Below are 16,685 nucleotides of genomic sequence, written 5' to 3' on the forward strand. Positions count from 1 at the left end.
TACCGTGGTCGTTCTCTTTTCTTCCCTCTCCCATCAGGCAGAGAACACAAAAACTGGAGAACATGGACCACCAGTCTTGCTGAGCCTTTCATAAGTTATAGGATGAACTCTTCAACTCTTGGAACTCCCAGTCCACCTCGTTGTGGCACTTGCCCTTTCACTGTCTGCACTGTGCTGTGCTTTATCTGTAACTGCAACACTATATCCTGCATGCTGCTCTCTTTTTACTCCCTCAGTGTAATTATGTATGGCATGATATGCTTGGATGGCATGTACAACAAAAGCTTTTCATTGTATGTCGCTGAGAACAGTGTCAATACCCCATCGCTCAACACCAGCTTCTACCATTCTGTCCTTTCCAGACAATACGCTTCCCCCAACAAAATAAGTTCATGGTAAGATCTTGGAAAACATGGCCAGCATCCCATAACTTGGGAGCCACTTCTTAGTGAGGGCAGAGATCAATGATGACATTCAGAGCACTAGCGCCACCACTGGCCACGTGAGAAAAAGCATATTTGAAGACTGAAACATCAGACCTGGCACAAATCTCATGGTCTACTGGGTAGCAGTGATTCCTGCCTCTTGTTTGCTTCTAAGACCTAGATTACCTACAGCCAGCACGTCATGGCTCTGGAAGCATACTGCCAATATTGTCTCCCCAAAATCTTCTACATAGACTTCCAGTTTAAGATGGTGCTGGTGAAGCATGGTAACGACTTGCTGGCTGCAAACAAAAACTACTAGCTACTTTATTAATCATACTTTATCACAAAAATGATCACTGCAATCAATAGGCTGTAACTTCCCTTTCGAAGCTGAGCTTTTGAACTGTCTGTACAACCTGTCATTTTTGTGGTGGAAACTGAAGTCTTGAAAGTGCAGGACAGTTGTGGTGTGTGTCTGGGCCGAATTGAGGTGGCGGGACCCAGCCCTGAAGACAGGGAACAAGCCACTGCTGGAGCTGACCTGGGGGCAATTTGAAGCAACAGCATCAAAGTGGGCCAGAGTTGAAGTGGCAGGGCCCAGGCCCGAGGCCAAGGAATAAACCAATGGTTGACCGATTTAAGTGCCTGGGCAGTTTGGGCCGAACCGAGACGGCGGGGCCCGGTCTAAGAGTGCGGGATGACCCACTGTCTGGCCATAGAAGTGCCAGGCTGGATTGAAAAGGTCAAGGTGTTGGGGCCAGATGAGAGGGATGGGCTGGTGTTCAGCTCGCTGCTCGTGAGGTTTACTCATCTCTGCACTGAACTGCAGCTGTGCTTTGCAACTCCCAGACTCCTTGATTGACTGACTGGCTTTATGGCCGTGGACTCACTTTTGTGAACTTCAATTCTGAATGTTAGTCGATTATTTTTATTGTTTGCACAATTGTTTGTTTCTCTCTCTGCACATTGGGTGTTGGATGGTCTTCTTTATTAAATATGTTCTATTAGGCTTCTTGCATTTGTGAATGCCTGTAAGGAGATGAATCTCAAGGTCATTAGTAATATGCATACTTTGATCATAAATGTACTTTGAACTTTGAACGTTAATACCCCCAGCATTGAGGTCCCACTTCCTCCTGTTCATCTACATTGAGCAGGCCCTGATAACATGCGTGCCCAATATCATTCCTGAAATGGACACCGTTCTGAGCTCTGCCGTGGGAAGAGATTAGCAGGAGGACAGAGGGTGACTGAAGAATGTGCTCACAGGTTTCCACTGGCTCCTGGGAATCTCGGCTTCGGTTCTGCTCAAACTGAAGAAGAGCTGTTCAGGATGGTTTTGAGAGCCTCGTGCCCACATATGAGAAGCACACGCAGAGACGGAAAGTGTGCACCACCTCAAAAAAAAACTACCATTCCACTCAATCCCCCGGTCACCTCCTACCCAATTTATTTTTTTTCTTCAGAGCTACAGCACGGTAACAGGCCCAATGAACTCACACTGCCCAGTTGCTCTGATGTGACCAGTTAACCTCATGAGCTCTACACCGTGGGAATGTGGGAGGAAACCAGAATGCCCGGAGGAACCCCACATGCTCACGGAGAGAATGTATGAACGGCTTATAGACAGCGGCGGAATTAAACCTGTGTAACATCGTCTTGTTATCTGCTACGCTCTCATGCTGTCCCAAAACGCTTGTGCAAATAGTTCCAATTAACTTCATCAGCCACTTCAGAACCCTGGAGTGGATGCCAAGGGACTGCACAAGAAGCCTGACTGCTTGCATATGACAAGCAAAATAAAAAGAAGAAATTGCAGGACGTTGGAAACCCCAAAAAAACCCAGAAAATACTTGAGTAACACAGACAAAATGCTGGAGGAACTCAGCTGCTCAGGCAGCTCCAATGGAGGGAGACAAGCTGTTGACATTTCAAGCTGAGACCCTCATTCAGAATTGGAAGGGAAGGGGGCAGAAGCCACAATTCCAGCGTCTGCAGAATCTGTTGTGCTTAGAAAATGCTGCAAGCATCCTGTGGGTCAGGCGGAAACTGTGGGGAGACAGGCAGTTAACATTTCAAGTCCAGGCCACTTGTTAGGAGCATTAACTGTCACTACTTGCAAAATTCAGATACTTGAAAGTAGTTTGCTGTCTGCTGGTGTAAATCTTCAATCTTCCCAAGTAGCCTGAAATATTGTTCGTGAATTACGGAGTAACGCAGAATCCAAACAAATGGTGAAAGGAGGTGGGAACTGAACTAAGCGAGTCTCTATGTATGCAGCGTTGGCTGACCATGCCTGCTGGCCACTTGGATCTCAGTCATTTTGGTGATATTCCACACTCAGACCTTCAGCTTCCCATCCTGCCTGCCTTCCTCGCTTTCCCGCACAACTGGATCCATCTACAGACAGACAGGAGAGACAGCAGATGCTGGAATTAAGAGCAAAGGAACGACCTGCTGGGGGACTCAGTGGGTTGAGCAGCATCTGTGATTCTGAAGCAGGGTTTCTACTCAAGCAGATTTGAAAACTCCCTCCCCATGGCTCCTGGAGTGAGTTTCCTCCAGCAGTTGGTCTTCTCGCTCATTCTACAGAGATCTCTGCCCTCTGGGTCAATGCCTCTGCAAAAACTCTTGTTACAACAATATACCATTATGGGCCACACCTCCAATGAAAAACCAAGTCATCAGCGTGTTGAATCATTTGCACCCTGCCAGGAGGTTCTTCCCAATACCTAAGCATCCATTGTTGGAACATAGACAGGCTCTTCTGGACCTTTATGATAACATGAGCAGGTGAACTGCTGCCCATTGTGACAGGCATGTCCAGCTGGACAGCTGGGACCTTGAGACGGGAATTCCTGGGTATACCATTTCCCCTTTGTGATAACTATCTCCAGGTGTACATTATCTACTTCCAGCAAGCATGCCTAAGTTTTCTGTGTACTGTGAGAGCTCAAGATAGGCATGTCTCCTTTCTTCTTCTAACATGGTTGATCTTCCATGGCCTTCCTATCAGAGCTGACACAAGTATGCCTGGACTTGATAGCCCCAACTTTTATTGGGGTGCTGGAGGTGTCAGTCTCAGCTAATGTCCCTCTCTGTTTCCTCCATGGGCGGAGTAGCCTTCAGCTATAGTCTCTCTTAAAACCTGGGTTTGTTGATCTACCTGATCTCAAGATTGATCTGTTCTTTCTTTACCTGTCATTCTCCCTCAGAACACAGCAATCCTGAGCCCTGTGACCAAGTCTCCTGCATCGATGATATTCTCTTATTTGTTAGGTCGGTTACTTTGAATTGATTCCCCTTTGCTAAATTTGCTACCTTGACTCTTTCTCATTCCCCTGGCTCAGTTTAGTGGTCGATACAGGAACAACCTGTGGTTACCATTCTTGTACCTGCTCTCTCTTTTTTCCTTTAGGCCCGCTTCTACCCCACTTCTCCTCCTAGCATAACCAATGTCTCTACCAAATCAAATCCCAGCAAGAATGAAGGTTAGCTCTAGTCCATTGATGTCAATCTAATCCTTCTCCCTATATTTCATTATAAATAATTTATAATCCACCAGTGAGTGTATCTGGGAGTTCACCCTTCTTTCCTATTGTGAGTTTAAAGGGTTCACCTTTTCCGTATCACAAGCATTGCTGACATGTTGCTTTGTATCTTTCCAGCTACTGGACTTGGAGCCTTGGCACAACCCAACCAACACTGCCTGATCTAAACTTTTTTGGGTCAGCCTCATCAAAAGGCCTGCAGAGCAGCTATTGTCTCCAAGTACAATAGGCGACCTTCCACATCTTGCCCCTATTCAGACTGCCCAGAGCTCTTACCATTTCCCCTAATTCTCAAGGAGAAGATGATTTATCATATCAATATCACTGAAGCTCTTCATTTACTGTTTCCATGTGTCTCGCTGGATATACTGCTCTTCCATCTACCACATCCCTCCTTCCACAGCTTTCTCCTGCAGCCTTTCCCACCTTGTCTCTAAAATGTTCCCTTCTTCCGCAGCCCATCCTGTCATAGCACAAACCTCTGTCTCTATGACATCTGCTTCAGCGTGTAATCTCTCCCCTGAATGACCAACCCATGTCCCTGATCCCATTTCTTTCACCCAGTATGATGCCTTTAAATCAATCCTTAAATACCCAATTATTTTCTTTCCTTTCATCATTCAGAGCTGTGTGTCATTCAGCATATCAATAGTGTAATTCAACTCCCTGTAGCTCTAAGTAACTACATCTTGTCTCCATTTTCTTTTCCCCTTCTCTCTCCTATCATCATCCTACCCACCATCTATTTCTTCCTGGAACTCAACTTCCTTGGCTCCCGGGTAACATCATTCTCCTGCATCCTTCCATTCTTTCCTTGGAATTTTTCAATGTTCCTGCCATTTTCACCCTTTTCTTTCCAGCAGCTTTTCTGCCTTTTCTTGAAATGTTTTATTTCTTCCCAATGGTTACCCATTGTTTTGGTTTATAATCATTCTCCTTATCTTCCCACATTAATGACTGTGTTCTCCCTGTATATATTAACAGCCAGCCACCTGCTATTTCTCCATTTCAGCTTTATCTTAGCCCCACAAGGCTCTTTCACAGCCTCTTTAATGGAATCAGTTGCAATCACAATCATTAAACACATACGCACAGTGGCCATTTTATCAGATCCACCCGTACACCTGCTTATTAATGCAAATATCTGAACAACCAATCATGTGGAAGAAACTCAATGCATAAAGACATGCAGATGTGATTGGTTGTTGTTCAGACCAGACAACTGAAAGGGGAAAAAAATCTGATAGTCTGATCTAAGTGACTTGGCTGTGGAGTGATTGTTGGTACCAGATGGGGTGGTTTGCTGATCTCCTGGGATTTTCACGCACAACAGTCTCAGAAGCTTTACAGAGAACAGTGCAAAAAAAAAACAAGAGAAAATGTGTCTAGTAAGCGGACGTTCTGTGGGCAAAAACGCCTTGTTAATGAGAGAGTTCAGAGGAAAATGACCAGACTGGTTCAAGCTGACAAGAAGACAGCAGTAGGTCAAATAACCGCATGTTACAACAGTGGTGTGCAGAAGAGCATCTCTGAATGCACAACACATCGAACCTTGAAGAAGACGGGTTACAGCAGAGAGAAGACCACAAACATACCCTCAATGGCCACTTTATTAGGTAAAGAATGTACATAATAAAGTGGTCACTGAATGTATTCCTTCATTAGTAATTTATTACAAAATGCTACTCTATCTTTTCACCCATTCCTTTTATTCATTCCCTGCATTCAAAACCAAATTTGCATGTACCCTCTGAACCTGTCCAGGCAGAGAAAATAACTTAAAGAGGATAATTCAGAACAATTCTACATTATTTAAGTCCAGCCAAACACCAGGAAGCAAATAATAAATGTATAAACTATGTAAATAATAGATATATGAACTATGCAAATAATAGATATATGAACTATGCAAACAATAGATATAAAAACTATGCAAATAACACAGAACAAGATGTGACGTGAAATTACCTGAGCTATGCTATAAAATATCGCAGTCTGTCATGCTTCGATACGACCTCTGGATTCTACTCCACACACAGTGTTTAACCATTAACAGTAATTTGAGACATCCCTTTCCATCTTTCTCTCTACGCAAATGGTCAATTCCCATGTTATTTCCTTGTATGGTATTTTTCATTTCCAAATATGACATACTTTAAGTCAAAGTTCAAAGTAAATTTGTAATCCTATCCTAACTTGAGATTATTTTTTGCAGCCAATCACAGTAGAACAGAGAAGTACAATATAATCAGTGAAAAGCTGCATTCAGACAAAGACTGACAAACAACCAATGTGCACAAGAAGAAAAGGTGTGCAACTAAAAGTTAAATAAATGATGCTGGAACATGAGTTGTAGAGTCCTTGAACATGAGTAAATAGGTTGTGGAATCAGTTCAGTGTTGAAATAAGTGAAGTTATCCACACTGGTTTAGAAGCCTGATGGTTGAAGGATGCTAACTGTTCCTGAACCTGGTGGTGTGGGACCTCAGGCTCCTGTACCTCCATCCAGATGGCAACAGCGAGATGAAAGCATTGTTTAGATGGTAGGGGTCCCCGATGATGAAAGCTGCTTTCTTGTAGATGTTTTCAATGATGGGCAGGGCTTTTCCTGTGGTGGACTGGACTTTGCCCAACTCTTTTTGTAGGCTCTTCCAATTCATGGAATGGGTATTTCCATACCAGCTTGTGACTGAACCAATCAGGATTCTTCCCACTGTGCATCTATAGAGATCTGTCAAAGTTTTAGATAACATACAAAATTTGCACAGACTTCTTTGTAATGCATGTGTGTGCTGATCCCAGGACAAATCCTCAGATATGGTAAAGTCAAGGAATTTTAAAGTTATTGACCTTCTCTGCCTCCAGTCCCAAGATGAGGACTGGCTCATGGACCTTCACTTTCTTCCTCCTGTAGTCAACAATCAGCTCATTGGTTTTGCTGATTTTGAGTGCGAGGTTGCTGTAGTGGCACTATCCAACCAAATGTTCAATCTCCATCCTAGACGCTAATTCACCAGCACCTTTATTTCAGCCAACAACAGTGGTGTAGTTTTCAAACTTAAATATGGCATTGGAATTGTACTTAGCCTCACAGTCATAAGTGTAAAGCGAGTAGAGCAGGGGGCTAAGCACACAAGCTTGTGGTGCACCTGTGCTGATGGAGGAGATGTTGTTGCCAATCCAAGCTGACTGAGTCTGCAAGTGAGAAACTTGAGGATCAATTGCATAAGAAGGTATTGAAGCCTGGGTCTTGGAGCTTAGTGATTAGTTAAGAGCAGAGGGTAGTGTTGACTGCTGAGCTGCAGTCGTTGAAGAGCATCCTGAACTATGCATCTTCATTGTCCAGATGTTCCAGAGTTGAATGAAGAGTCAATGAAATGGCATTTGCTGTTGACCTGTTGTGACAGTAAACAAACTGAACCGGATCCAAGCCACTCCTCAGGCAGGAGTTAATATGCTTCATGACCAGCCTCTCAAAGCACTTCATCACAGTGGATGTCAGTGTCACATGATGATAGCCATTGAAAAAGGTCACCACATTCTTCTCGGGCACCATTATCATTGAAGCCTGCAGGTGGGTACCTCAGACTGCCAAAGCGAGAGGTTGAAGATTTCGGTAAACGCTCCAGCCAGATTATTAGTACAGGTCTTCAGTACTTGGTCGGATAGACTGTATGGGTTAGATGCTTGCTGTGAGTTCATCCTCCTGAAGGATATTCTCATGTTGGCCTCAGAGACTGAAATTACAGGGTCGCTAGTGGCTGTGTGAAGTTTCTTCCATGTTCTGTTGGTCAAAGTGAGCAAAAGGTACATTGAGCTCATCTAGGAGTGAAACCTCTGTCATTTATGTTGTTTAGCTATGCATTCAAATGATGGCACTCAGCCCCTGCCATAGTTGTCAAGGATCCTACTGTGATTCATGTGAGATGGCTCTCTGCAGCTTACATCTGGGCCTCTTGTACTTTCCTGGGTTGCCAGTCTTGATTACCACCAACCTAGCCCTCAGCAGATTGCAGATCTCTTGTTTCATCTAAAACTTCCAGTTGGGGAAGACTCTGAGTGATTTTCAGACACACTCATCCACAAGTGTCTTTATAAAGTCAGTAGTAACCATGGTGTATTCATTTCAATCCTCTGATGAATCTTTGAACGTGGCCCAGTCCACTGACTCATTGCAATCCCATATAATTCCTCTGCCTCTGGTAACCACCACTTTGTTGTTCTTATCTCTGACGCCTTTAACATAATCTAGTCCGGATGATATTAAACAGAACTGACTATGGCAAACACTCAGGGTTGTCTGGATATGCTTCCTTCCAGGTTTAACCCCTTTCTCTGAGTCCTGTAATGACTCAAGTGTCAATCCCATTCCACTATCATTGATGCAACCTCCCCTTTTGGTGGTATAGGATCTATCCTGCTGGTCCAATATACAAGACTGTGCAAAAGGCTTAGGCACACTATAGCCAGAGTGTCTAAGACTTTTGCACAGTTCTGTATTTGTCAACGTGGAGTGGAGAGCAAGTTTGTAAATCTGGCAGGAGCAAAGAATGTTGGGAATGGCGAGGGTGGAGCACCGCTGGAGAGGTGTGGGACAGGTGGCAGAGGAAGAGTGCCAGGGGCTGGGGATGGCACGGGTGCAGACATGCCCAACCCTGAGACACCTGGCAAGGTAATTTGATTCCAACAATTGTTTTATTGATCATTGCAGAATGCCTCTCTGGTGCTTCCCATTCTCTCCCCTCTCTCTTCCCCTTTTCTCTACCATGATTCCCTTCTCCCTGCCCCTTTCCTACTCGCAGTCCACAATAGAGAACCATTTCAGAACCAGGTTTAGCATCACATACATATGCCATGATTTTTTTTGTGTGACAGGTGTGTGTGTGTGTGTGTGTGTGTGTGTGTGTGTGTGTGTGTGACAGGTGTGTGTGTGTGTGTGTGTGTGTGTGTGTGTGTGTGTGTGTGTGTGTGTTTAAGACTTTTGTACAGTACTAAAGGAATGCTTGATGTTAGTTGAACAAAGCTGCTTTGATGGAAAAATATGTTTATCAGCAGTGCAGAATTACATTTGCAGTTACCTGTTACTAGGTTTAGTTGCTCTGGAGTCATCTTATTTATGTGATCGCCTTAGTACTTTGATGATACTGTTACATAGCAGAGTTCCGGAAGAAACGACTGTGCTTGGATGATCAAATAGTTCAGGATTTCCTTTGCAGTTTACCACCTGTTTGAAAAGTTGAGCGCTGACACAGGGGTCTCTGCAACACATCAGGTTCGAGGCACAGTCAGATGTCTGGTCTCATTTTGGTTCAGCATGTTTTCTACTATTGCCAAAAGCATCTGACTAGAGGGGAGAACAGAGGAAAGCGAGGGATAAGGATGGAGAGACTAGGAGGGAAGTGAGTGTGCGAAGGGAACAGTGGAAGGCAGATTGAAAGAGGAGGAAGACCTGACGAGACCGAAAAATTGAATCAGTTAACAAGAACAGGGAAATGAGGAGAGTGAGGCTGAAGAAAGAAGAATTTCAGGGCTGGAATGGTTAAGAGGAGATGCCTGAAGAAAAGTATAAGGGCAAACTCATGTGACTGTTCCTGTGTGTGTCCACATGAGAGTCACACGTGTGTGTTTCTCTGTGTGCACATGTCTATATATGTGTGTGCATACACTCATTCTTGTGTATGAGTCTGCTGTTTATGTGATGACCTGTTGGCTTAGTGTAGGTGCGCATATGCGTGTGTATGTATAGGTATCTGTGTGCTTGTGTGTATGGGTATTTATGTGTGTGTGTGTATCAGTGTATGTGTATTCATGTGTATATCATGTGTCTCTGTGGGTGTTCACACAGACACATGTATCCGTGTGTATGTTCAGGTGTGTACGTCTCACGTATGTGGAGGTGCGTGTACGAAGTCTGTGCATTACAAATCTCATCACTGGCTCAGGGCCAGGGCCATGATTGTAGCTGTTCCATGTTGGATCTTCCCCTCCTCAAACCTGGAGAGAAGCAAGTCACCCCCAAACTCTGAGGGACATCGTGAATTTTCCCCAAGGAAGAATGAATTTCCTTCAAAATAGCAGATGCTGTTTTCACCCTGTCTCATCATCACTCTGGTTTTATCATCAAAAATTCAAAAGCTGGAACAGCTCACTGTAAGACAAGAGGCACAGATACACAAATCCCCAGGCACAAAGCCACTAGCAGGAAAATTGAAATCTAATCGCACATGACTACAAGGGATAAACAACAATTAACTCTCTTGTTGATTTAAGGGAGAAAAATAAAGATTAGCTAAAACTTAACTGTGTGTATAAATAGTTACACAACCGGGGTATTTTATGGCATGTGCTTTCTGAATATAATTAACTCTGAAAACTACAAAATGAGTAAATGGCACATACAGTCAGATTATTATTGCACCCAAGCCTGTTACGTTATCTCTGCCTCCTCTCAATACAACTAACTAGCACAACTTCAAGAAGACACGGGAGACTGGATTGCAGGTGTTAAAATATGTAGCAAATAAAAATCAAACTGCTGGAAGAAGTCAGCAGGTCGAGCAGCATCAGGGTCAAGGCCCTGATGTAGGGTCTCGACCTGAAATGTCAGCAGTTCCCTTCTCTCCACAATTTTTAACACAATTACAAGTAGGTTTTAGACACCCGCCATAGAAACTTTACAATAAGAAATTACCTTGGCAGTGCAACTTGATGCAGCTTTGAAAAACTTAATTGAAAGCGTCACACTATCTCCTTTTTATCTATCTTGCCAATTACACTTTCAATGAATTTGTTTTGAAATAATTCACCCTTCATAAAGCTATATTGGTTCCATGTAATCATAATGATGCCTTTCATAATGTTCTATTATCCATTCCTTAATAATGCATTCCAGGCTCTGCTACATGAATATTAATAGTGTTACATTATGGGGTATAGCAAGCATGCACACTCTCAATGTAGACACACACACACACACACACACACACACACACACACACACACACACACACACACACACACACACACACACACACACACACACACACACACACACCTTTAAGAAAGGGGACAAATCTAAACAAAGTAACTACAAAAGTGTTTCCCTTCTGAGCGTCAGAGGAGAAAGTCACACACTATGATCCTCTTTATCTGCCTCCTCATAGAGATGGATCAGCTACTCCCCATGGGTTTCAAAGTTTGAAGTAAATTTATTATCAAAGTACCATATACAACTCCTGAGATTTATTTTCTTGTGGGCATACTCAATAAATCCATAATAGAATAAAAACCATACTAGAATCAATGAAAGATCACACCAGATGGGTGTTCAATCAGTGTACAAAAGACAACAAACTGTGCAAATGCAAAAAGAAAAAAAGAATTATAATAAATAAATAAGCAGTACATATTGAGAACATGAGATGATAGTCCTTGAAAATGAGTCCATAGGCTGTGAGAACATTTGAGTGACGGGGCAACCTTTGGTTCATCCATTCATAGGTGTAGTGATATTCACTTCACCACAACTCGAAGAAAAGTCCCTAGCTTCACTGTATGTGACTTATTTTGACCTCACAAGAGCCTTTGACTCCCTCAATCCATGGAATTGCAGAACACTCTCTTTAAATTTGGCTGCTACAGAAACCTGTTTCTCTCCTGTGTTTGCTTGATACAGTAACAGGCCTACAACAAGGCCAGTCTCAGTGAAGACCAGTTTCAAATAAGGCTGCGTCATTATCCAGAAAGCTCAACCATTCTCACCACAATGCCACGAACATCCTGCAGGACTGGTGTAATCCATAGGACCAACCTGCTGAGAAGTTTGAACATTCATGAAGAGGGATTTGAGGGATATGGTCCAGGTGCAGGTTGAGGGGATGAGGCAGAAGATCAGGTTGGAATGGACTAGGTGGTCCAAAGGGCCTGTTTCTGTACTGTAGTATTCTGCAACTCTGAGACCGATAAGACATCTGAGGTTCCCACACTTCATAATTAAATGTCCTCTAACCTCAGTTGTTAAGCTGAAATATGCAAATATTGCCTGTTCCAAGTCCAAGACAATATCAACTCATTCAGTGAAATAAAGAGGATGAGACACTTGATGTCTGCAGGACAATGATTCTCTACCAACCTAGTGCCACTACACAGAATAAGCTTTGACCAAGGTCCATACCATGACCATGGAAAGTCTTTATCACTTCCCATATCTGAGAACCAGCAATCAACAAAGGCAAATATGCATGATAACATTCACTACTACCTTCAGTGAGGTTGCGTGGCCTTTCACCAGCTAAGGAAGAGTCACCAGTTCATCTCACCTGAGAACCTACAAAACTAGAGTGGAAGCATGTTAGTCCTTGCCAAAGAAGAGGAATACATTCCAGAAATTTTCCTGATGTTGAAATTTACGGTAATTTTCCTATAGTTGGCTGTTGCTTCTCTTCATCCATTCTTGAACAATAATTCTACATTTTGTGTGCCAATCATTTGGATCTGTTTAGAACATACAGAAATTTGGAAGATTAGAGCAAATTCATACACTGCCCAGGGAATTTTTCAGCCCTTAACCCCAACTGTTTTCCTAGTATTTTTTCTCCTGCAATATGTATCATTTTAAGATCCCTGTCCTTGGTTGTTTACTATTTCTGCTTTGCATTTTGTGCCTCCTGCTGTAAAGACTAAAACAAAATATTTGTTTAATATCTCTACTCTTATTCCACAACATTTACTTTCTTTGTCTCAGTGTCAAAGAGGCCAGTGTTTACTTTGCCATTCCCTTCCTTCTAAGTTTGCAACAAGTGATAGATGAAGCTGTACACTAACTCAATAACTCATACTTGTTCTATTATTCAATAAGATCATGGTTAATTTTTACCTCAATACCACTTTCCTGTAACAATTGCTTGTTTTATGTGAACGAGTTGTTAGCCCATTGCACATCCCCCAACCTGGAGGACCAGGGGTTTTCTGTCAGGGTCACCTTCCCCTAGGCGATGGCATTTCCATGCTAACAATGGCATTGGAGCCATTACGGATTGAAGGACAAATAGTTGAGGATGTAGACAAATTCACCTACTTCGGAAGCAAAATCAGTAAATCAGGAGGTACAGATGAGGACATCAGAGCAAGGATCGGAAAAGCCCAACATGCCTTCACAACCCAACGACCTATTTGGAGATCTACGGCCATCTCTGTCAAAACTAAGCTCTTTATATTCAGCTCCAATGTGAAAGCCATCCTGCTATATGGATCCGAAACACCAGCTACAACAAGATCCAGACCTTTCTCAACACATGTCTCCGGCAGACCCTCCGCCTCAAGTGGTACGACAGAGTGTCAAACCTAGACCTATGGAAGAGAGCAAACCAAGAGCCCATCGTATTCCAGATAAGGAGGAGGAAGTGGAGATGGGTCGGCCACACCTTGAGGAAGAGCCAGTCGAATGTCACTCGACAATCACTCGAATGGAATCCACAAGGGAAGAGAAGAAGAGGTCGCCCAAAGCAAACCTGGAGGCGTAGGCTTTTGGATGAACTGAAAGCCGCCGGTCAAACTTGGGAGACTGCAAAAACATCTGCTAGAGATGGCAGGAAGTGGAGGACTTTTGTTGAGGCCCTATGCTCCATAAGGAGTGAAAAGGATTAAAGAAGAAGAAGACCACTTTCCTACAATGTTAATATCCCAAACTCTATTGACCTTAGCCTTGAAAGTACTCAGTGACTGGGTAAAGTATTCTAAAGTTGCATTATCCTTTCTGTGAAGAGATATTTTGTCGTCCCTGTTCTGAAATATTGATGCCTTATTTTGAAGCTGTGTTGTCTAATTCACAGAAGCCAGTGGAAACATCAGCTCTGGATCTACAAGGAACAAAACAGCCACAGCAGAGGCCTTTCACCTATATAAATCTCTTCTTTGACTGTCTTCATCACGTCTTGCTGGACGTGCTCCCTATCCCTCCGTTCTCTGTCCATATGCCTGTCTAAATGCTTCTTTAAAGTTGTTGTCGTATGTGCTTCCACCACCTCCCCTGGCAGTGGGTTTCAGACATCTACATTCTCTGCGTGAAGCACCTGCCTCACATGTCCCCTTTAGATTTCCCCCTCTCACCTTAAGTATTTGCCCTCTGGAATTTGACATTTCTACCTGTGGAAAATAATTCTTACTATCCACCTGAACCGTTTCTTTTACATACTTCTATCCAACCTAAGCTTTTAAAAATGTTGTACATTTAATAACATAAACACTAGGGAACACTAGGCCATGTCTGGTTAATCTTTCCTCATCCGACAAACACAGCATCCCAGTAATAAGTCTGGTGAATCTTTGTTGCATCGACTCAATTGCAAATATACCCGTCCTTAACTAGGAAGGCCAAACCCACAGTAGAAACTGTTTCACCAGGGGTAGATCTATAATAAAGCAAAGACATCTCTATATTTGTGCTCGAACTCTCTTGCAACAAATACCAACATACAATTTCCTTCCTACTTATTTGCTGAACTCGCAAGTAAAAATTTCCCTGACCTGTGTTCAAGAACACCCAGGTACTTCTGAACACCAGATGTCCCCCTTAACATCAACACAAGTCCATCTCCTGCCGTGTTTAAAAGAAACAGAGAAATACAACCAAATCAATGAAAAACTACAGACAAAGACTGACAAACAACAAATGTGTAAAAGAAGACAAACAGTGCCAATACAAAAAAAAAGTAAATAAATAATATCGAGAACATGAGTTGTAGAGTCCTTGAAAGTGAGTCCTTGGATTGTGGAATCCGTTCATAGTAGAGGTGAGTGAAGTTATCCCTGTGGGTTCAGGAGCCTGATGGTTGAAGGGTAATAACTGTTCCTGAACCTGGTGGTGGTGTGGGACCTAAGGCTCCTGTACCTCCTTCCCAATGGCAGCAATGAAAAGAGAGCACAGCCTGAATGGTGGGGATTCTTGACGATGGTTATCGGTTTCTTATAGCTGCACTGTTTGTAGATTTGGTCAGTAGTGGGGAGGGCTTTGCCTGTGATGGACTAAGCTGTGTCCGCCACTTTTTGTTGGCTTTCCCATTCATAGAAAGTCGCGAACCTTATATCCCACATGATCACATGGCCTAGTATCCAAACTGAGTCAGAGTCAATGAGCATGGGTACCAACCCACCACTTACACTCCAAGCGTCAAGCACCCATTTATCTAAAGCACATTTTTCCTCTCACATCCCCAGCTTCAGCGCTGCTGAAAACATGCGATAGCTTAAGGGTAGTTCGAAAGCAAAGAAATTTGATTAAAAAAATTACTAAAACACTTTTTTTGAAGTAAATTGTGGTAAACTATCACCACAAACAATGAGGAGACAAGTGAAGGCAATGCGAATTCAAGAGACGTGCCATGCTGGTGAGCTGCCGAATCAGTGCACCTGGAGTTGGAGACATGCTGGTTGGAGTGAATGATTCGGAGAGGAGAAGCAGAGGAGTTTCGATACCCGTTCAACTATCCCGGGCGCGAGGGTGGATTGCTAGAAGTGCCGAGTCAGTTTGGAATGGTTCAGAATGGCTTCTTTGGCAGCAAAATCTGTCCCCTCAGCGATATGTGCTTAGCCTACTGCTCTACTCTCTCTACTCCCATGACTGTGTGGCTAGGCATTGCTCAAATGCCATCTATAAGTTTGCTGATGATACAACCCTTGTTGGCAGAATCTCAGATGGAGACAAGAGGGTGTACAAGGGGGAAGATATATCAGCTACTTGATTGGTGTCACAACAGCAATCCTGTACTCAACGTCAGTAAGACCAAAGAGTAGACTTCAGGAAAGTTAAGACGAGGGAACATGAACCAGTCTTCCTAGGGGGATCAGAAGTGGAGAGAGTGAGCAATTTTAAGTTCCTGGGTGTCAATATCTCTGAGGATCTAACCTAGCCCCAACATATTGATGCAGCTATAAAGAAGACAAGACAGTGGCTATACTTCATTAGAAACATAGAAAAACCTACAGCACAATACAGGCCCATCAGCTCACAATGCTGTGCTGAACATGTTCTTACTTTAGAAATTACCTAGGGTTACCCATAGCCCTCTATTTTTGAGGAATTTGAAGAGATTTGGTTTGTCATCTAAAACACTCAAAAACTTCTGTAGATGTATTATGGAGAGCATTCTGACAGGGGGGAGATTCCGCACAGGACTGAAAGAAGCTACAGAAAGTTGTAAAATTAGTCAGCTCCATCTTGGGTACTAGCCTCCCTAATATCCAAAACATCTTCAAGGACAGATGTTTCAAAAAAGTGGTATCCATTATTAATGCCCCCCATTATTTACTGCTAAATAGCTGCTCTACCTGACTCTGCTTTGGACACTTTTAACTTGCACTAGACACTTATAACTTGCTTTTAACTGACATGTGGCTGTTGTGTTTTACTGTTTATTGTTATGTTTATTATTTAGTGTTGCGTTTGTTATGTTATGATTGCACTGCTCCTGGGAAACGCTGTCTCATTCTGCCCTGCAGAGCTGATGTACGGTTAGAATGACAATAAAGTTTTTGAATCTTGAATCACCCAGGGCATGCCCTCTTCTCATTATTACCATCAGGGAGGAGGTGCAGAAGCCTGAAGGCACACACTCAACAATTCAGGAACAGCTTCTTCCCATCGGCCATCCGATTCCTAAATGCACATTGAACCCAAGAATAGTATTTCACTTTTTGAAAATATTATTTC

The sequence above is a fragment of the Hemitrygon akajei genome, chromosome 3, assembly GCF_048418815.1.
Source record: "Hemitrygon akajei chromosome 3, sHemAka1.3, whole genome shotgun sequence".
Lineage (NCBI taxonomy): Eukaryota > Metazoa > Chordata > Chondrichthyes > Myliobatiformes > Dasyatidae > Hemitrygon > Hemitrygon akajei.